Source organism: Rhinatrema bivittatum, chromosome 1 (assembly GCF_901001135.1).
Source record: "Rhinatrema bivittatum chromosome 1, aRhiBiv1.1, whole genome shotgun sequence".
NCBI lineage: Eukaryota > Metazoa > Chordata > Amphibia > Gymnophiona > Rhinatrematidae > Rhinatrema > Rhinatrema bivittatum.
Genome location: NC_042615.1, coordinates 78,092,718 through 78,115,694, shown reverse-complemented (window position 1 = coordinate 78,115,694; position 22,977 = coordinate 78,092,718). Strand labels below are relative to the sequence as shown.

The following is a 22,977-nucleotide window of genomic DNA, read 5'->3' as shown; positions in this document are numbered from 1 at the left end:
TCTAACTGCTGGGAATTTAATTTCTGGTGAGAGGTGGCGTAAAGATTCTGGGGGTAGAGTAAGTCTATGGGGCTGAACCTGGAATTTGCGCGACGGGAGTCCTGTACTTGGGAATATGTGTGTGCAGCAAACATCACTTCTGCACAAAAAATGTTTTCAGTGGAATCATGTTTTATGCACAGAAAACTGTGCAAATAAACATTTTCTGTGCAGAATATATAGCTTATGCACATACATCATATTTTATGTATGTTAAGCATATTTTTGCGCATATATTTTTGGGTTAGCATGGATTATTTTACTCCCAGTGCGTTACTATACTATTATCTCACTGCTTTGGGATTTAACTTTTTTAGCGCATAAGTAAAGTAAATGTACCTTGAAGTTCAGTGCACATTTTTTGTTTATTAACATCTTATTACATCAGGTTCTAAGACGGAGGCGGTGCAGGAAAGGAACAGCTGTCAGGGAGCCCTTGTGGTAAACTCAGGGAACCGTTGGCTTTGGGGAACCTTGACTGGTAAACAAAACACTATACACAAGCAGAGCCTACCTCAGCTGGAAACATACACATTTAAACACTATGCAGCAACAGCTGCTACCTTACCCCTCCACCGGCCCCCTCCCCCAACAACAGATTTACACTGTATGTTGTTTTTGCACTTATAGGTAGGACTTAATATTTGTGCATTGTGGAATGTATTAAAGAATGAATTATGTGCCAGCTGAGGAACGCTTCACGTGCACTGGACCGAATTACATTTTGGGAAAAACTGTGTGCCTCAGTAGCACTCTGTGGGGAATGGCTGGTCTCTGCTTCTAAATGTTGTTTTCTCACTTTTTCATTGTGTTTTGTCTTTCTTTGCATTTTTTTTGTTTGACTCCAAGAAGTTCTTCAAACCACGTGTTTGTTTTTATCGTCCCAGCATGCAGTGAAACCCTCCTGAATTTCAGAACATAAAATGTGCCATGCCGGATCAGACCAAGATCCATTGAGCCCACCTCATTGATGCTTTTATAAACTGCTATCATGCCATCTCTTTTCCATGCTGAAAGGTCCTAATCGGTATAGCCTCTTTTTGTAGGGGAGCATCTTCATCCCCTTTACCATTTTGTTACCCTTCCCCTTTTCTAGTTCCAGAGTGGACGCACTATGGATTAATACAAAGGCAATATGATATTTCCCATTGTATTCTCCATTCTTTTTCCAATCATTCCTAACATCCTCTTTGGTTTTTCTTGACCGCTGCCATACACTGAGCTAAGGGTTTCAAGATGTTTTCCACGAGGACTCCAAGGTCCTTTTCCTGTGTGCTGATTCCCAAAACAGAACCCAGCATTGTGTACTTGTAGCTGAGATATGCCCTGCTGAGTCAGACCGAGGTACTTACATCAGATCCCCGGTGAGATTGGGTTGCAGGGCGCACAGCTTCTGAATCTCAAGAAGGGAAGGGGGGATGGGTCTCAGTTCATAGCTCAAGCTTTGCGCCTGGATCAATTTTACCCTTAAACAGTACTGAAATAAAGGCCATTAAACACATAAATACAAGGTGATTCGGTTTAATTGGACAAACAATACATTTCTTGTCTAGGTTTTGGAGGCTAATGCCTCCTGCATCCAGTAAATACAAACAAAAAATGCTTAATCTTTATTTCCACATTCAAGTGGACTAACATTACTTTACCCCTAAACAGTAAACAGGAGAAACCCTTAGTATTATGTGTAACTAAGGGTTCTATTGATTGACATTGAATTATTACAGAAAATAGGTTCAGTTACAAAAATGTAGCTCTGTGCTGATCTTCCAATTTACTTCATCTATTCTCTGCAGATGACAGGACCCTTAGTAAAGGAACAGGTGGCCCGGGTAGAAACTGTTGCAGTTTTCAGTTCTTCTCCATCTGCTGATTCAATGAATCACTCAGGACTAAATGAGGAGGAGGAGGAGATCCCAGGCTCCTAAATCACAGATTTCTGAAAAACATAGACGCTACATAAATGTCTGGCCAGTCCAGCATTGATTTCAGGACGTAGCAGGTTAATGTTTCCAAAATGTACTGTTCAGAAACTGCTCCTGTTCTCTCTCCACCGGATTAATATTCTCGGAAAAAAATCTTCCAGGAGAATGATTGATCTCATTCTTTTCATCTTAGAATTGTGATTACTGGAAAGGCAATTGAGACACCTGAGATGAGTTTGTCACCTGATCATGTTTTTGAACTTTTTTTTTTTTAATCAAAGTGAAAATCTCACAATTTTCCCGATTAGAAAAAAAAAAGACCAAGCTAGGACTGACAGATTATCTGAACCTGGATCCCACTGCTTTAGGAAACCATGAATCTGCTATGATAACTCAATTTTCCCTCCGAAAAATATTACTTCCAAGCCAGTTCTTCTGAAATTTTTCAAGTTTATTCTCTAAATTTCATCAGTCTCCCAGGGAGTAGCTTTGTCAACATTAGCGTCATGAATGGCATCATACCCGGCATCTGACATCTAATTGGTCAGTTGTAACTTTGATGTCATAAATGACATTACCCATCCAGTCACATGCAATCGTGTCACTGGTACCTTGGGTCTTATTTCCAGACATAGCACATCCTGCGGTTGCAAGGGAAACTGAAACAGAGTTTGAAAACATTTAAAAGCAATGACCTAAAATTAAAAGTACTAAATGATACCACTTTGCACAGGTTACTATGGATACTATTTTCTTTTAAGGATGCATGCATTTCAACAACTCTTTTAATATATATTTTAATATATAAACCGGATTGATTTGTATTGCATACAGGAATTCCGGTATATAAAAATTAAAAATAAATAAATAAAAAATAAAATATAGTCCTTACAAAGTACTGTCAAAATACAACACATTTTTTAAATTACTGTATATAAAAAAATTAAGCAAGGTTCTTAATACATTTCCTATGATTACAATAAATGTATTTGGCTACTGGGCAAAATTACATTTATTTATTTATTTGCATTTTTTTCTATACCGGCATTCATGGTTAGAAACCACATCATGCCGGTTTACATGTAACAAGGGGTGAGAACAAAGAACGGAACATAAACAAGTGCAAGGAGATCAAAAGTTACATTACAACAAGGGTCTTAAACTTGGAGGAGAGATAAGAATAAGAGAGCAGAACTGTAAGGATTACATTATTTACATTATATACATTATACTGTGAAGTTTTTTGTATAAATTACTATCTCTTATAAAATTGCTATCATTTAGTTAGGATCTGGGAAGGCTTGTTTAAATAGCCAAGTTTTAATGCAACAAATTGGATTAATGACTAAAATATTTTTACATATTATGAATAAATACAGCATTACACACCAAATTCTTTAGGACTTTTTTCTGTTTGGTTGTTATCAGTATAATGTACCAGCTAGTTTTTCATAGGTATCAGCCCCTGGGAAATTAAAGGAGGGGAGGGATTGGACTAAAAGCAGAGTAACTCTTTCTTGCTCTGCTCTGCTCTGTCCCCTCAAGCATCACCCATCCCTTCCTGTCCTTTGTATGCAACCAGAGAAGAGAGGAGGGGCCAGGGTGGAAATGACAGGAGGAGAGGAGTGGCTTAGGTAGAAGTGTAGCTCTTTCTATTTCTGGTCTAACGTCATCCCCTGCCTTCCTCTGCTTCCCTGCCTTCCAGCTCCGGGAAGCAGAAGGCTTTTCTAACCTGAGTCAGATTAGCTTCCCAAACCTGTCCTGGGGACCCCACAGCCAGTGGGGTTTTCAGGATATTCACAATGAATATTCACAATGAATATCCTGAAAACCCGACTGGCTGTGGGGTCCCCAGGACAGATTTGGGAAGCCCTGGATTAGGGGAAATGTCTAATAGAGTTGGGGTAAAAGCCCTTTTTGCCCATGCCTGTCTGCTAAATTCACTCCTCCCCTTCCCCTCCCCAAGGTCCTCCCGGCATCTGAGGACTTATTTATTTATTTATTTATTTTTAATTTTTATATACCGAAGTTCTAGTAGGGACTACAAATCACTCCGGTTTACATAAAACGAAGAACTGCTCAACAGATAGCGGAGCTTTACATGGAACCGTATAACATATGGAACAGTATAACTGGTTGACAATTTAACATAGTGCTAAATAAAGTGATAATATTTTAACTGGTAATAAATAAAGAAATACTTACACCTTTCCTTCTAGAAAAAAAAAATCCACTGGTTAAAATTGTTCTCTTGAATACTGTAAATTAATAATCTTGTCTGTGATGAAGGTTCTTGCAGATAAATTCTAGATCGAATTAATCTGCCCATACTACTATTTACCGGGGTACAGTTGAAAAAATTCGATTTGAGAAACCAGGGACAGCCTTTAACCAGAAGATGGCGCTGACCTGCAAGAAAACTATTGGAACGTTCCGGGATAGGTAGCTTAAACTTCTCTCCTTTCCGAAGTAGTTCTCAGCGCAAACCTTTTTTCTGTACTTAATTGCATTTCTTTCAAAAATTACTAGGCAACACACCCCCAGATGGGTAATTTAAAGGTGCTGTGTTTGTAGCTGACTCTGAGGGATGTGAGCCACAGTACACCATGTGATGCTGGGTTAAGGTGGAGTTCAGCTTTAAGGGGGCGTGTCTATCTCGCTTCACCAATCTTCCCCATCTGAGCTGGAGAAATACCAGGGATTTCGACTCTCTCCTTCTTTGTATATCTCCTTTTCTCTTTTATGTTCGTCTATGCATCCTTCCATCCCATCAAGCCATTTGTTTATTCATTCTTTCTTTTTTTTTTTTTCTGAAAAGCCAGACAGGATCCACTAATCTCGGGGAAAACTCAGTTAAGGTACGTTTCATTTTTTTCCTTGCACTTTCCTGGACTATAGTGGAGCGGTTCGCGATCATCTGAGAGTGTGGATGGATTTGAGGAGTGTAACAGTGACATTGGTTTTTCAGCCGGTGCCATAACGAATGCTAATCTTTGACTGCCGGTGATGTGATTTCTCATTCTTGGTTAGCGGATCATCTGTAGGCTGGGGAGTTGCAGTTCTTCTCTTCAGTTTCTTATTTCTGCACATTCCACCTGTGCCCTTTGTTCCTTTTGCTCTCCTGGCGTTAAAACTTTTGCTGTAAGCCATCGGAGACATTATAAAACTACAGCATGTTCATAAGAGAACTCAGAGCAGCTCATTATTGATCTGGCATAATAAAGGCGAGTGGTCACTAGCTTCACCTATAACCTTTTTACAACACTTGCATTTACCCCCACGATGGAAGTGATACACATCGATCACTGACAGAAAACAATTCCTTTGGCGTTTGGGATATGCTCGTTGTCCATATGCCCCGAGTCTTATCCGCCAAGTGCTGGAGAACAGTGCGAGTTGCAGCGCCAGGTTGCTCACAATGAAACAGGTTTGACTTGTAGCAGCAGGCAAGAAGAGGAATGCATAAAACAGGTAGTCTTCGCAGCCTGGATAATGCAAGTCGTTAATGAAACTCGTCTTTGAAAAGAGCACTTTATGGGGGGTTTTTTCCTGCTTAACCGCCAGGTCCATCCTTTTGCTTTCCTTAACACTGCAGAGTGGATGGAGAGAGCTTGACAGGTGCGTTGTACACTGACCTTTAATGCAACTCCTAAAATCTCTTCGGTGATAGGTAATCGTGTCGTGGGTTGTTGTTGTTGACTTTTTTTTTTTTTTAGTTTTAGATTGTCATTTCGAGAAACAAAGCTGAAAACTTTATAATTATTGTTTAGGGAAAGGCGCTAATGATGATGTTCTTTTCTGTTACTGGGCTAATTAGAAACAGGATGACAGGAGTGCCACAGTAGAATTATGTGGGGTTTTTTTTAAAGCCTGGTACTGAGATGCTGTCATCTGATAAATGTAAAAAGCAAAGGATGCATTTTTGAGTGTAAAACTGCTATAAACAAACGGAGGACTCTAAAGCCTCATCATAAGGTGTCTGATTGAAGTTATACTGCTCATTTGCTGTCTTATAGCCTCTTTCATCTCCCAAATAAATACATTTTTTTAAAGTTAAGATAGCTCCCTTAAATGTCTTATTCCAGTTTCTTATCTATCTATCTATCTATCTATCTATCTATCTAATCTGTCATTGCCCATAGTTGATTTTGTGCTGCTACAACTGAGTTTACTGAAGAGGGCTATGCCGTGGACACGTATTGTGTAGCAATAATGCGTGATGGCAGTAACAATTGAAAGCCATGGCTCCATTTCATTGTCACTGGTTTCCATTACCCAGTGCAGTAGCAGGGCAGCAAAATGTGTTCAACATCAGCTTTAAACAGCTGGCATGGTACTGGAAGAGAGAGAGAGAGAAGAGAAGATTCCAGATTAAACAGGATTGTGCTAACTGCACTGGAGGATGGAGTCGAGGTGTGTCAGGTTGAATACTGGTGTTTATTTTCCTCTTTTTTATATATATATAAACACAGGCACATGCCTGAGTTTCTGAGATATAATGATATGCGTGAAGTCAGAAAATGGGATACTCTTTATGTGTGTATATTTCCTCAGGCAAATATTGATCTTCTGGGGTTTGTTTTTTTTTCTTTTACTAAGTAGTTTAGTTTTCGGGTTTCTTTCTTCCTCTCTCTTCTTTTCCTACAGCCCAATAACAATTTCAATAAAGACAATAAGTGAGTTTCAGATTTATGAATCACTTTACCTATTCTCTTCTGCTATTTTAGGAAACATCTAAGTAGCAGAATATAATTTAAAGATTGCAGTAACATTTCAAAGCTTTATTTTAGTTAAACTGAAGTTTACATGTACCTGTTACCTGTTTTTCTTTTGTTTTGGCATAGATTAATAATGATAAGATATGGCTTATAGAAAAATAATTTAGAAAGCACCTGATACATCACAACTCTCTGGATTTGGTGAATGGAAAGTGCTGTCAATCATGAAATAGGATATTTGTTATTTAAATCAATATGGAATTATGTTATATTTGTATACTGCTTTTCTTAAGCATAGTCCAATCCAAAGCAATTCACAATACAAGAAAATAATAAATAAATAGCAATACATTATAAAATAACATATCACGCATACAGGAAATAGCAATATACAATATAAAATAGCACATCAACAATACAAATGCATCAAGATACAATAAGATTTAATAGCTGGGGCCATAGCTCACTCCACTGAGGCAGGAGATATCTACTTTCTTGACCATTCAAACACAATAACTAATAAAAGCAACCCTCTTAATACCCACTTAGCAAGCTTATATCCCAAAGTAATTAACAAAAACCTAAGATATCCCCCCCCCCCCCCCGGTCACTTCCAAAAGAAATATAGAAAAATTATTTAAGGTCTCTCTTTCCTTCTGCCTTTCTCTCTCAAGAAGGAAACAACATCCTTTAAGATGGACCATTAGACTATCAGGGTAAAAACAGTTCTATGAGAAAGAGATACTATGTAAAATATCTTCAAAGATTTCGCCTCTTGAAAGTGTGATATATCTAAAACATTTAGCACCTTGTTTATTAAAACTCAGATATCCTACTGCAAATTTGGGCTTCCAGTACATATCACAAGTTATGACTGTACTAGTGTCATGTGATCAAGTAAATCCCTTTTTAGAATCTGATGCTTTGAGGATTCTGTTTCATGCTCTTGCAGACCTGGTTTATGTGAAGAGGCAAAAGATGATTGCAAGTAAGTGGTTCTACATGATGAACACTTACAGCCTAAAATTTCAAAACTGTCTGCGGTCAGAGGTGGCTCAAGGTAATTTTGCTGCTTGAATCAAGGGATGAGATGAGGCTCTCATCCTCTGCCCCACCCTGCCTCAAGGCATGGCACAGGTCAAATCATCAAGAAGGGCGGGGGGAGGGGGGGTTCTCTTTGCAGTCTGGCCCTTTCCTTGATTTTAGATGCTGTGGATGGGGGAAAGCAGAGGTCAGAGCTCCCAGAGGAGTGACAGATAGAGTGTCAGTGATAATGTGTTTATAGGAAGCTGGCAATCCTGCCACACTCCCAATAACACTAAGACCCGTCTTCCATATTTTCCACAGCATTTTTCCCCGGAGAAGTGGGAGATTGGCGAAGGGTGGGGGTCTTTGTGTGGCACACACTTTCCGGCTGGTGCAAGAGCATTCGGCAGACTAGGCAAACTTTACAGCCTCGCGCCCACACCTCCCCCTACCCTCACCACACACAATTAAAAACGGCACAGCAGATACTGGGCAGACTGGATGGACCATTTGGTCCTTTTCTGCTGTCATTTCTATGTATAAATAACCAATTTTACATGATGAGATAAAAATATCACAAATTATAACAACCCTGCAAAAAAGCAGAAAAATCACTTGCAATGTATACGGTATTAGACCTATAGTAATGCCTGTTTGCATGGGGCTTGCCCTCAGAAAGTCCAGAGTAAACTGAAGTACAAATGCAATATCGTAAACCTCCCATACTAAAGAGAACTAACTGTCAGTACTAAACTGTAAAAATCTTAACTATGAAAAAGGTAATGCTGCAAATATTACATCAGGCCCTAAACACCAATACACTTAGGAAAACAGAACAAGTCAAGCTGCAAGCCAAGCTACACATAAACTGCAAACTAGCAGAGTATCTTACCTTAGTTATACATGTAGAACACAAATAGACTCTCACCAAATACAGAATAAAGAGACCATAAAATATAAACAGAAACATGCAGACAAAAAGTGAACTGGAAACTGTAACGAGCCAGATTGCAAGCAGTGCAGCAATGAAAAAACATAAATATCATTACTCAAAATAATAAAATCAAGGAATATAATGCATCAATCTTAGTGGAATGCAGGATTTGGTGGTGGCCCACTTGGCAATAGTGATCCTAACATGATCAAACTTCAACTAATGACTGGAAGGGGGACAATATGTAAATCTACAGCTGTAACACTAAATTTTCAAAAGGGAAACTTTGATAAAATAAAGAAAATAGTTAGAAAAAAAACTGAAAGTTGCAGCTGCAAAGGTTAAAAATGTACAACAGGCATGAACATTGATTAAAAATACAATCTTGGAAGTTCAGTCCAAATGTATTACATGCTTTAAGAAAGGTGGAATGAAAGCAAAACGATTACCGGCATGGTTAAAAGGTGAGGTGAGAGGCAGTCGGGGTAAACAAATAAGCGTGGGGGTAGGTTGCTTAATACAGCGGTTACTACTCTAAACCAATTAAGCCTGATACATCACTTTGAATGCATATATAGCGTTTCTCTCTGCTTCAACGGCAGGGAGAAAAGGGGGAAATGTGGAAAACAGGATTTACATTCAGACAACATCCAATAAGGCAATGATCTGTGCAGTCTGGGTAAACAAGCATCGGGGTAACTTGCTTGATGCAGCGATTACTACCCTTAACCATTAAGCCTTATGCTCACCTTTGATGCAACTCCAACATTACTCTCTGCATCAATGGCAGGGGTGGCAGGAAATTTGAATCAAACAGTTACCAACAAGGGCCCTGAAATTGGTGGTTGGTGAAACAGATACGTATGGGAAAATAAGTGTGGCAGCTTGCTGGGCAGACTGGATGGACCGATTGGTCTTTTTCTGCCGTCATTTCTATGTTTCTATGTTTCTATATAGCCAAAAAAAAAAATCCTTCAAAAATTGGAAGAAGGATCCATCTGAAGAAAATAGGAAAAAGCATAAGCATTATCAAGTTAAGTGTAAAACATTGATTAAGGCAGGCTAAGAAAGAATTTGAAATTAAGTTGGCCATAGCGGCAAAAACTCATAATAAAAACTTTTTAAAATACGTCCAAAGAAAGAAACCTGTTAGGGAGCCAGTTGGACCATTAGATGACTGAGGGGTTAAAGAGGCTCCTAGGGAAGATAAGGCCATTGCAGAAAGACTAAATTAATTCTTTGCTTCTATGTTTACTAATGACGATGTTGGAGATATACCGGTTCCAGAGATGATTTTCAAGGGTGATGATTTAGATGAACTGACCCAAATCACTGTGAACATGGAAGATGCAGTAGGCCAGATTGACAAACTAAAAAGTAGCAAATCACCTGGACTGGATGGTATGCACCCCAGGGTTCTGAAGGAACTAAAAAATGAAATTTCAGATCTATTAATTAACATGTGTAACCTATCATTAAAATCATCCATTGTACCTGAAGACTGGAGGGTGGCCAATGTAACCTCAGTATTTAAAGAGGGCTCCAGGAGCAATCCAGGAAACTATAGACCAATGAGCCTGACTTCAGTTCCGGGAAAAATAGTGGAAACTATTGTAAAGATCAAAATCACAGAGGATATAGAAAGCATAGTTTAATGGAACACAGTCAGCATGGATTTACCTAGGCAAGTCTTGCCTCACAGTCTGCTTCATTATATTGAAGGAGTTAATAAACATGTGGATAAAGGTGAGCCAGTAGATGTAGTGTATTTGGATTTTTAGAAGGAGCTACCACCCAGGAAAAAGATCTAGGCATCATAGTGGATAATACTTTAAAATCGTCAGCTCAGTGTGCTGCAGCAGTCAAAAAAGCAAACAGAATGTTAGGAATTATTAGGAAGGGAATGGTGAATAAAACGGAAAATGTCATAATGCCTCTGTACAACTCCATGCTGAGACCGCACCTTGAGTACTGTGTACAATTCTGGTTGCTGCATCTCAAAAAAGATATAGTTGCTATGGAGAAAGTACAGAGAAAGGCGACCAAAATGATAAAGGGGATGGAACATCTCCCCTATGAGGAAAGGCTAAAGAGGTTAGGGCTGTTCAGCTTGGAGAAGAGATGGCTGAGGGGGGATATGATAGAGGTCTTTAAAATCATGATAGGTCTAGAATGGGTAGATGTGAATCGGTTATTTACACTTTCAGATAATAGAAGGACTAGGGGGCAATCCATGAAGTTAGCATGTAGCACATTTAAAAATAATCGGAGAAAATTCTTTTTCACTCAATGCACAATTAAGCTCTGGAATTTGTTGCCAGAGAATTTGGTTGCTGCAGTTAGTGTAGTTGGGTTTAAAAAAAGTTTGTATAAGTTATTGGAAGAGAAGTCCTTTACCTGCTATTAATCAAGTTGTCTTAGAGAATAGCCATTGCTATTACTGGCATCATTAGCATGGGATCTACTTGGTGTTTTCAAACTTTCCAGATAGTTGTAGCCTGGATTGGCCACTGTGGAAACAGAATTTTGGGATTGATGGACCCTTGATCTGACCCAGTATGGCAATTTTGTATGTTCTCATGTTCTAATCATAATAGCAAAAACATACTAATCAAAATGAATAAATATTTCAAAAGAGCCAACAAATAGAATAACAGCTAATAATTAAAAATTCATATAAACATTATAAAAAAATTTCCCAAACAATGAATCATATATTTCAAAATAGCAGATATATTAAAAACACCAATTGTTAAAACTAATAAGGATTTTAAAAATCCCCACTTTCCATACCATACCTGATTTTTTATTTCAACTTACCCTGATGTTGAGGTGGATTAGTGCAGGGGAAAGGGACGAGGAACTTTCTCTCCTCATATACACATTCTCTCTCACACACATGCTCTCTTAAATGCTCTTTCACACACATACACAGATGCTTTCACACATGCCCTTTCACATGAACATAGATGATCTCACACATGCTCTTTCATACACACACAGATGCTCACACATGCTCTTTCTCACTCACATACATAGATGTTCTCACACATGCTCTTTCACACACACTTTTACACACACACACGCACAGATGCTCTCACATATACTCTTTCACACATACACACAGACACTACAGGTTCCATCATACAAACACATACTCTCACCACACATACTCTTGCTCACACACCCATGCACCCATGTTACAAACACATATGCTCTTCCTCTAGCTCATTCACACATGCTGTCAGGCATCCAGAGCCTCTCATTTTCTTTTGCAACCAGCAGGCATTTTCTTTTGCAACCGCAAGGCCTCCCTTTACCTTTGGCCGTCAGCGTGTTGGATTCGGTTAGCAGGAGCCGCAGCTATTTTCAGCCCTGTGGGTGCATCAACCTGCTGCATTATTCTGGGGATCTAATTCCTGCCCATGGGAGTTGGGAACCCCTGGGCATGTCAATTTGCTGCTCTGCTCGCGCACTGATCTAATTCTTGCCTGTGGAGGTTGGGAATTCTGCGGGCGCATCATTCTGCCACGCTGCTACAGGGCTCTTCTTCTGGCCCATGAGGCATGGGTTACCTGCCGTGGTCCATGTCATTAAATTTGTGGTTGGGACTACATGAGGTGGTTGCCGGAGGAGCATTTTGGGGGAATTTTTTGCCGGTTCCAAAGTTTGCCTCCTCAGGCGTCCGCCTCACCCTGCCTCATTATAGAACTACCCCAGTCCTCAGTGCACCATCTGAGCATGTGAAGTGGGTTCTTGGAGATTTATGTTTGTTCACATAGACCAAATCTCCCACCCAAAATCTACCGACAAAAGACAACTGCAATTTCAGCTGTAGGATTCAATCAGCTGGTGTAAAAGTGTTCAAGCAAGTTAAAAAACATATGCACATCTTGCTGACAAAATAGCAACTTATGCGTGTACTTCTGAATCCTGCCCCTGGATGCCTCTAGACTACCCCTTCCCCCCCCACCCCCATTAAAATTTAATTGCAATACTGCAAGTACATGTGCGTACTCTCAAGTTTTATAAAATAGCATATATGCATGTGTACATGTTACTTATGTGTGTACATGCTATTTTTACACAAGCAACCTCCACATAACTGAAAATTCACTCGTATGTGGATAGTTTTGTAATTGCCTGCACCGCTGTGAAGTCTTTGGATGCCTCTTTCCTGCAGACTTTATATCAGTTTTCAAAGGGGACCTGTATGAATACTTTCCTTTTAAAAACTATTCCGCCAAAAACAGCCTTGCACACAATTACACCTGCTAATGTGGGCCTGCAGTTTTTCTTTGTGGGAAAATTTACTCTTGGACCTTTGAAAATGCAAAAGTATGCATGCCAGTGCAGACTCCCCTCCCCCCTCCCCAACCCTGTTCCCCTCCCCAACCCTGCTCACTGTAGGTTAAAATGCACACATATGGGCTCTACACATGTATTCTCCCTGCATATTCAGCAGACAATTTCCATGGGCAAAGCACTGTTTCCTCTGCAGAAACAGTATTGAAAGTTACCTTGCCAATAAGCATTTACATTTACCAAAAAATACTTAGCTAACTGAATGTAATCTGCTATAAAGAGCCTGAGAGGTGGAATGTAAATGAAATGCATAAATAATAAACTAAGGTGCCTACGTTAAAATGTCCAGGCCCACACGGAGCTTTCACAAAAGCAGCTACCTGGTTTCTCATGCAATAAATGTTCATGACTGTAGAGAAATGAGAGTGGGGATAATGAGGTGGAAAGCAAAGCCAGTTGAGGCAAATGAGAATGTTGTTTGCATGGCTCGCTGTGAAAAAATGGAGCTTTTTTTTTTTTTTTTTCAGGAGAAGAAGGGCATAGATCTTTGCTTTGACAATTCAAAGTACAAATGATTTGTCAGATGTTTAGGAACAAAGTAGCGTTCTGTACTTGTGTTAATATGAAAGAAAGGTGCCGGTACTCAGATTCAGGGCTGTCCTTAAAGGAGAGGAAGGTAAGATAAAGGGAGAATTGAAGTGATCTCTCAGGGCCCTGTGCTGTGGGAGCCCTAGGCTGTCACCCCAATTCTCTCCCCCGCAAGGACAGCCCTGCATCCATCTGAATAACCTCATGGTAGCCCCTTTGCAGCAGGCTGCAGAGCTCCGTCATGGGGTGAACCTTATCCTTCGCCCCCCCCCCCCGATGCCAGCAGATGACATTAGAGAGCAATGCTCTTACCTGCTGTTGCCCCCTCTGCCACCATCATGACATGGGAAAAGCACCACTTGGGGAAAGAGGGAGAAAAGCGCCAGCGGAGGAGGGATGGATGAGGGAAAAACGGATCTACAAGGGACGGGGGAGAGGAAGAAAAGGTAGTTTAACTATCCTTCCCCGCCCCACAGCTCTGGTGCCTCTCTCTCTCCTTGTTTGACTTCCCCAAGTACTCACCATCTTCTCACCTTCCCCAGCATTCATCCCTCTCCTACTATCCAAATATTCACCCATTTCTCACCTCACCCTCCTTTCAGTCTTCACCTCCTCCTTCTCATCTTCCTCCTCCACCACCACCACACACTTTTATTTACAAAGTCCCAGGAGCTGCTGCTGTGTTCACCTAAGCCCAGGCAAAAGGCGACAGGTGTGGGGAAATGGGGGGGGGGGGGGGGGTGGTGGTAGGGGGAAGACAGGAGGGGAGATGCTGATATTCAGAAATAGGTAATCTTCTTCTTTGCTCTGTTCTGAAGGGGAGGAAATGAAGCAGGAAGTAGAGGACTGTTCTCTGTGGAGTGAGATTTGGGTCACTGACCAAAAGGGCTGAAGCATGAGCCCATGACATTTATTTCCAAACATTTGATATTCCACATTTTTCCAAAAAGGCCTCAGAGGGGATTACAATCAAAGGGTTTACCAAGTACAAACAATCAGTGCAGATAACAGGTACCCAACAGGTATTCAGAGATAGTATGTAGCTATCATAATGACAGTTTCAGACACAACTGATATTTTTATCTCAATAGCGAGAAGTCTGAGGGAAAGCCTGGTTGAAGGACTATGCTTTTGACTGTTTCTGGAAAGTGAATTGGACGGTTCAAGATGAAGGTAAAGAGGCATCTCTTTCCAGATTTTGAGTGCATAGTAGCTGAAAGCCCAAAGTCTTATTCATGCCAGTTTTGTAAAAGTCAAGGGTGGGACTTGGGAAGATCATAGTTCTCTGGTGGGGGCTTAGGGGGCAAGAAGAAGGGAGAGGTACTCTGGGACATGCTTATTTACACATTTAAAGATGACGCAAAGGGTTTTGAATTTAATCCTGGATTTTACTGGGAGCCAGTGAGGTTTGACGGTGGGGGTTGGGGACTATGGGGGGGGGGGGGGCAGGAGAACTGGATACAGACAACAACCAGCATGTGCCCTGACTTTTACGTTCTGGGGTACTGACATGTAGACCTAAGGGAAAAAGCACAGGGCAGCTTCTACAGCCAAGTACCAAAGCAAAGAACATCAAACAACATTGTCTGAATTATCAAGAAGGCTTCTCACCCAGTAAAAACGTTGCTAGCAGTAATTTATGGGTTTGATATTTGCTTGGTTTTGTTTGATTGTAAATATAATTACTCTTATAATAAAGCTTGGGGCAATTACTACCCTCAAGAGAAACATGGAGGAGTCCTGCATGGAGCAGCATATACTACCTCAAAAAGCTTGCTGGGCAGACTGGATGAGCCATCTGGCCTTTTCAGCAATCATTACTATGTTAGGCATTACATGGTCTGTTGCTGTGGCTCCAACCAATATTCTGGAAGCAGTATTTTGCAGGAGTTCGAGGTGTTTCATACTGTCCTGGGAAATGCCATTCAGGAGAGAGTTACAATAGTCAATCTGACTGGTGATTAATTTAGCAGCTCATTTCATTGTCAGTCGTTCTAGACCAGTGGTATTAACATCCTAATGAGGATATCTCAGATAGATTTGCATGCACACTGCCCCAGTTGTACACAAATCTATCTCAAGCATATTTATTATGGATATCCTGCAAATCTGACCCATTTTCGGCACTGGAGTACCAAAAGCGACTTCCAATGTTCTAGATGGTGAGAAGGTGATTATCATACAGATAGGAATATAATCATAGTAACATAGTAGCACTGTAACATAGTAAATGATGGCAAAAAAAAAAAAGATCCAAGTGGTCCATCCAGTCTGCTTAGCAAGCTTTCTTTCTTTCTTTTTTTAGAGTAGTAACTGCTGTTCCTTGCAGATTTCCCCAGTTAACACAGGATGTTCTTTTCTTCATTTCCATCCTTTAGTCCAGAGGTGGCCAACCTGTGGCTCAGGAGCCACAAGTGGCTCTTGCTCTCATGTTCTCAAGAAAACTGAGTCATTGCAGAAGGAAAGAGGCTGGAACAAAAAGGACACACAAAGCAGAGAGGAACCTTTCTACTCTCTGCTCTCTTGCTCCTGTCCTCCTAGTGTTGCTGATGGCAGTGGCAACAGGAAGCAAATGATATAGGCCTGGATTTATCAAAATGTGGTAAATAGCAAAAGGGGTGTGGATCATGCAAAAATTCAGTTTATTGCAATTTGTGCACATTATTATCTGAATTTGTGATAGATGTCTGACCTGTTGTATTTCCTGCATATGAACACTGGGAGGACCATGAGAGAGAGAGAGAGAGACAGACAGACTGGCCATAATGTCATCCCCAGAGGTAGGTATTTGTATCCCTATGGTAGGCCCACCTAGTAACTCGAGGTGGGGTTTAGGTATGAGTGTAGGGGGTTAGGGGCCACTTTGACATTCTATGTGACATGTACGAACAGAACAGTGGTCTCTTGTGAAGATCTGATGGCCTTCAGAGTGAGGAAACTCACTCCAAGATGAGATTTGTGCAGTGTTCTCTCACCCTAGCTTGATGGACTCTCTACCTGGGTAACATCAAGCTAGATGGAGAGAATATTATTTATTTTTATTTATTTGCTTTTATATACCGACATTCGTTGGGGTACATCACATCGGTTCACATTGTAACAGGATAATAGCATGATGGAAGTCATACCATTTTTACATTGTAACATTAAAACATGCGTAGGAACAGTTTAACAATGAAACATAGGTTAACAGTTTAACAATGAAACAAAGTGGGACGTAGGGACAGTATATGTACATAGTAATAGTTGAGGAGAACTTTATACGTGGTGGGTTGTTTTTTTTTTAATGTCTTATTTATTATATAAGGTGAGGCTTTCTTGTGGGGTGAGGGAGGACAGAGGAGTGGGTGGGAGGGGAGGAGGAGTTAGGTCGCTAGTTGATAGGCTTTCTGGAACAGCCATGTTTTCAGATGTTTTTTGAATGTTTGGAGAGAGGGTTCCAGTCTGAGGTGGGGAGGGGGGTAGCTGGTTCCAGAGGGTAGGACCGGCTACAGAGAAGGAGCGTTGTCTAGTGGAAGACAGGTGGGCGAGTTTTGTGTGTGGAATGACCAGGAGGCCTGTGTTTTGGGAGCGTAGGCATTTCTGGCTTTGATGAAGTTGGGGAGGGTTTCTGGACCATTTGGTTTTATGGTTGTTGATGGTTTTGTGTAATATAGTGAGTGTTTTGTATTGAGATCTGTGTGAGATGGGGAGCCAGTGTAAGGCTTTTAGAGTAGGGGTGATGTGGGAGGATCGGTTGGAGTATGTGAGGGATCTGGCTGCGGCGTTTTGGAGTAGTTGAAGTGGTTTAGTGGTTGAGGTGGGTAGACTGAGGAGGAGGGAGTTGCAGTAGTCAAGCTTCGATAGTATGAGGGATTGGAGAACTGTGCAGTAGTCGTGGTGGAAAAGAAGTGGTTTGAGCTTCTTGAGAATTTTTAGTTTGTAGTAACCTTCTTTGATTGTGTGGTTGATGTGTTTCTTCAAGTTGAGGGATGAGTCAAGGTGGAAGCCTAAGTCTCTTATCTTGTCGGAAAGAGTGGAGGGTGGCTGGTTAGGGGGGCTGTCATTGCTGGAGTTGGAGGTGTTTTTGTTTGATAAGAGGAGGATTTTGGTTTTTTTGTGGTTGAGGGTGAGTGATATCTGTGTGAATATTGTCCAAATATAATCCTGGAGTGAGTTTCCTCACTCTGAAGGCCATCAGATCTTCACAAGAGACCACTGTTCTGTTTGTACATGTCACATAGAATGTCAAAGTGGCCCCTAACCCCCTACACATACCTAAACCCCACCTCGAGTTACTTGGTGGGCCTACCATAGGGATACAAATACCTACCTCTGGGGATGACATTACAGCCAGTCTCTCTCTCTCTCTCTCTCTCTCTCTCTCTCTCTCTCTCTCTCTCTCTCTCTCTCTCAATAGCCCTTACAGGAGACATCACAAAAGGCAATGAAACCTTGTCACAGCAGTGCAATAGCTCTTCACAGACAGGCTAACCCAGTCCACTCTCTGCTCCTATTTGATATGGTGCTATCGCATGCGTTAACAGGGCTTTATGCATGCGAAAACACCTTATCACATTTTGATTAATGACCCCCATAGTGAGGAAAAGAGGGTTTTTCTCTGCTTGTTCCTGCTCTGCCCCTCCCCTTCTGTCTGCAACCAGCATCACTGGGGGACAGGAGGGGAAGGTGGAGAGGCTGGATCTGATAGGACAGCAAAGAAACACCAGTCATCTCCCTGCTTCAGCCCCTACCTCACTTGCTTCCTGGCAGAGAGGGCACTTTTCTGTTTTGCTGTCAGGAGGGAAGAGGCAGGATCGAAAATTGTCCCAGGCCCAGGACTTGAAATTGCCTCACTGTGCTTTCAGGACTTAAGATTTAGTAAACAGCAGAGGGAAGGAGGGAATCACCAGAGCTCCAGTCAGGCCAGAGTTATTTGTGGTGACAGAAAGGGGGTGAATGCTTTTGCTGGGAAGGGGGCAGGGAAGTAGTGAATGTGGAGATGAGGAGTGTGAATGCTTGGGAGAAGAGTGGTGCAAGAGGGGGTTAATGTTTCTAGGGTGAGTGACATGAAAATGGTGCATGCTGAGACAGCTGAGGAGGGGAATGCATTCTGAGAGAGACTGGTGGCAATTGAATTGGAAAGAGAGAGTGAATGGTAGGGACAGGGTGGAGGGGATTGAGATAGAGATTGGTTAGGATGATGGTACTTCTTTGAGTCCCCCACCCTAAAAACATGAAGCTGTTTGGTACTGTGCATTTTGATTTCATGATTCTGGGTGGGTGAAAGTTGGCCATCCTTGCTTTAGCCACTAGGAATCCTCTATGTTTATCCCACACCCTTTTGAATTTCATTACCATTCTTGTCTTCACTGTGTCTACAGGAGGGCATTCCATGCATCCAAGACCTTTGTGTGAAGAAATATTTATTGACATTGCTCCTGAGTGTATTCTCTTGGAGTTTCATGTCATAACCCCTAGTTTTACAGCTTTCTTTCCATTGGAAAAGGTTTGATTTGTATGTATCATTAATAACTTTCAGGTGTTTAAAAGAGTATATCATATTTCCCTGTCTCTCCTCTCTTCCAGTGTATACGCATTCAGGTCCTTCAGTCTCATCTCATATGGCTTTTCATGCAGACCCTACACCATTTTGGTTGCTTTTTTTTCTGGAATACTTTCATTCTGTCTAACCTTTTTTGAGATACGGTCTTCAGAACTGAACACAGTACTCCACTTTAGGCCTCACCATAAAATATACAAGGGCGCCTTCTTATTCCTGCTAATTATGTTCTATCTATGTGGCTCGGGATCCCTCTGGCTATAACCACTGCCTTGTCACATTGCTTCTCTGCTTTCAGAGTATCAGATACTATCATCCCGGAACCTCTTTCCCAGTCCATGCACATCAGTCTTTCGCCCCTTTCACATACAGCTCCTTTGGATTTCTGCTCCCCAACTGCATGACTCTACACTTCTTCGCATTAAATCTCAGCTGCCAATCCTTCACCTATTCTTTAAGCTTTCTTAGATGACTTCTCATTCTCTGTCCATTCTGCTGCAGATCTTAGGCTCATCTATAAAAGACAAACATTTCCTTCTAACTCTTCCACAATGTCACTCACAAAGATATAGAATACAACCGGCCCCAGAACCGATCCTTGAGGCACTCCATGTAACACCCTTCTCTCCTCAGAGCAGGTTCCATTTAATCACTATTTGCTCTCCTCCATCAGTCAACCAATTTGTAATCCATTCCACCACCGTGGGACCCACACACAGGCTTTTCATTTTGTTCATGAACCTTCTTTGTGGGACAGTTTCTAAAGCTTTGCTGATATCCAAGTAAATCATGTCGTGTGCTCATCCTTGATGTAGCTCTAGTCACCTAAACAAAAAAATCAATCAGATTCATTTGAGATTACCTTCCTTTGGTAAAACCATGTTGCCTCAGATCCAGCAAACTGCCAAATTGTAGTTAGTTCACTATCCTTTTCTTCAGCAGCATCTACATTAATTTTCTTGCCACCAAGGTAAGGCTAACAAGCCTGTAGTTTCCAGCCTCTTCTCTGCTATCACTTTTGTGAAGCGGGACTATAACCACCCTTTTCCAGTTTTACAGCATCACTTCTGTCTCCAAGGATCTATTGAAGATATTCTTCAGCGGACCCACCAGAATATCTCTGAGCTCCTTTAGTATCCTGGGATGCAACTCATCTGGCCCTATGGCCTTGTCCACTTTCAGCTTTCCTAGTTCCATCCAAAAACTCTCCTCTGTGCACATTCAAGGCACACTGCAGTTTCACTGGCAGAGTTTTGAGAGCAAAAACTCAGGCTTTCACAGTATCTAAGAAGCATAAGCACTTCATACTATCACTAACAATAATCTAGTATCTTAGAAATTCTAGAAATATTTTCAGGTTGCTTTGGGGATTTATGGATGATACATATTTTGAGCATAAGAAGTTAAAAAGTGTCATGCTGGGACAGACCAATGATCCAATGAGTCCAGCATCCTGTCTTCAGTAGTGGCCAATCTATTCTGGGTCATTTTGAATGCCTGGGCTTAGCTAGAGAGACAAGTGAATGAGATCTTGATGGATCTCTTTTTATCCCCCATGGACTCATGTATTAGTGCCAGTGCTACTCCTATGTAATTAAATATCTGTGTTACAGAGCAATGTGAACGTTTAGTTAGCTTTAGAGGACTGGTTAATTTTAAGACCCCACCAAAATCATTTAGCTACAATAGTGTTAATTTCTAGGAACAATATTTAATTATTCTGCCTTATGTAGTATGATGTCAATAAGCAACAAATGTCTCCTTCCAACTGGTTAAGTATGACAATAATTGTATATTCAGTTAAAGAAGAAGGAAATGGCATATCTTAAATTAGAACTTCAGCTTTTGTTCTGGTGGAGAAGGAATGAGAGAGACCTTTTGAGACCAGTGATCCTCTATTTTTATAGAATAAGCGTAAAGTGCAGTACAGACTCTGATTAATTGAGGGCCACAAGCTGTTTAAAAAACATCTGAAAACCTTTCTGTTTCATCAGGCTTTTGAAACACCCAGCTAGCATCAGCTCAGGTCAAAGATGATCACGTTTCTGTTTTTACATTACGGATATTCATTATAACTCACCACAAACTGTGGAATGTGTGAGAAATATATTCTTTTTATGATTCGTATTATTATTATTATTCTTTAGGTCCTAGAATATAGCTTCTGCTGGTGTATATAAAAAGAAAAAAACCCTGTAAGGACATTTCTAGTCATGGAAGAGACAAAACAAATGGTATAAAGAATGACTAAACTATAGCAATTTCACCCAAATTTATCAGAAACTTGCAAAAATTAAATAATTAGGACACATATGTAGAAATCCAGTTAATGTGGATTAATTTTGACCTCCAAAATGGCTTGGTGTGTAAAGCAAAGAGGGGAGAAAATCTGAATGCTGCAGCAATAGGCAACTCATGGGGCTCAGTGGACAAATATAAAACTGCCTCTAGACAACAGCCAGTAATGAATTCTGGTATAGCAGCCAGACACCAGCATGTCCACAGAGATTGGAAAATGCGTTCCCATTTTAGTACTTGTGATATTAAGGTATCAGTATCTCAGAAGAAATGCTCCCAATCTTTTTGTTTTAGCTATCAAGTGAATTATCTAAAAGAATGCTGCAGATATTGCTGCTATAACCAGGGCTATTTCTTTTTTTTTTTTTTTATTGAGCGCCTTATACCCACACCACTACTTCCCAGATCATCACTGGGAAGTGTGTGTGTGCGTGTATGGGGGGGGGGGGGGGGGAGGGCGTGGATTAGAACATAAGAACATAAGAACATGCCATACTAGGTCAGACCAAGGGTCCATCAAGCCCAGCATCCTGTTTCCAACAGTGGCCAATCCAGGCTACAAGTACATGGCAAGTTCCCATCATTTAATGGGAAGAGTCAACATGGCTTTTTGAAGATGTAAATAATCATGTGGATAAAGGTAAGATAGTTGATATAGTTTTCAGAAGGCATTTAACAAAGTCCCCATAAACGACTTCTAAGGAAATGAAAAATCCATGGGATAGGAGATAGTGTCCTATTGTGGACTGGTAGCTTGTTAAAACACAGTTTTGCAAATGGAGACAGGTCATTTGTGAGTACCACAGGGATTAGTACTGGGATCTGTGCTGTTTAACATACTCATAAATGATCTGGAAAAGAGAACGATGATTGAGGTGATCAGATTTGGAGATGAGACACAATTATTCAAAGTTGTTTAAACAACAGCAGCAGATTGTGAGGTGCTGAAGAGGGGGACCTTGTGAGACTAGAAGACTGGGCAATTGAGTAGAAAAGTGCAAAGTGATACACACAGGGAAAAATAATCCCAACCACAGGTACAGACACCACCCAGGAAAAGAACCTTGGAGTTATTGCTGACAATGCATGGAAATCTTCAGCTCAGTTAACAGCAGTGGTCAAAAAAGCAAATAGAATTTTAGGAATGATCCAAAATGGACTGGAGAATACAATGGAAAATATTATATTGCTTCTGTGTCATACCATGGTGCAATGGCACCTTGAGAATTGTATGCAGTTTTGCCTACCCTATCTAAAACAAGACATAATGGAACTAGAAAAGATGCAGAGAAGGATAACAAAAATGATAAAGGGGATGGAACAACTCTCCTATGATGAAAGGCTACACACGCTAGGATACTTCATCTTGGAAAAGAGACAGCTGAGAAGGAACATGAAAGAAGTTTATGAAATCATGAGTGGGATGGAATCCAGTAAAGGATGGCTATTTATCCTTTCAAAAAATACTGAAATAAGGGGACACCATGAAACTAGCAACCAACAGGTTTAAAACATATAGTAGAAAGTAGGGATGTGCATTCGTTTTACGCCGAAATAGGAAATAGAGACGTATTTCCTATTTCATCGTGGTTCAGGGGGCAATGA

The 22,977-nt window shown here is 40.9% G+C and overlaps 1 protein-coding gene across 1 annotated transcript in view; it reads left to right on the top strand.

Annotated features, from left to right (window-relative positions):
* Positions 1 to 4,644: 4,644 nt before the first annotated feature.
* NPY1R (neuropeptide Y receptor Y1) overlaps positions 4,645 to 22,977 on the top strand; it is a 42,829-nt gene continuing 24,496 nt past the window's right edge. The window contains exon 1 of the mRNA XM_029618627.1: positions 4,645 to 4,819. The gene's annotated coding sequence lies outside the window, so the exon portion shown is untranslated. The remainder of the gene's footprint in view (positions 4,820 to 22,977) is intronic.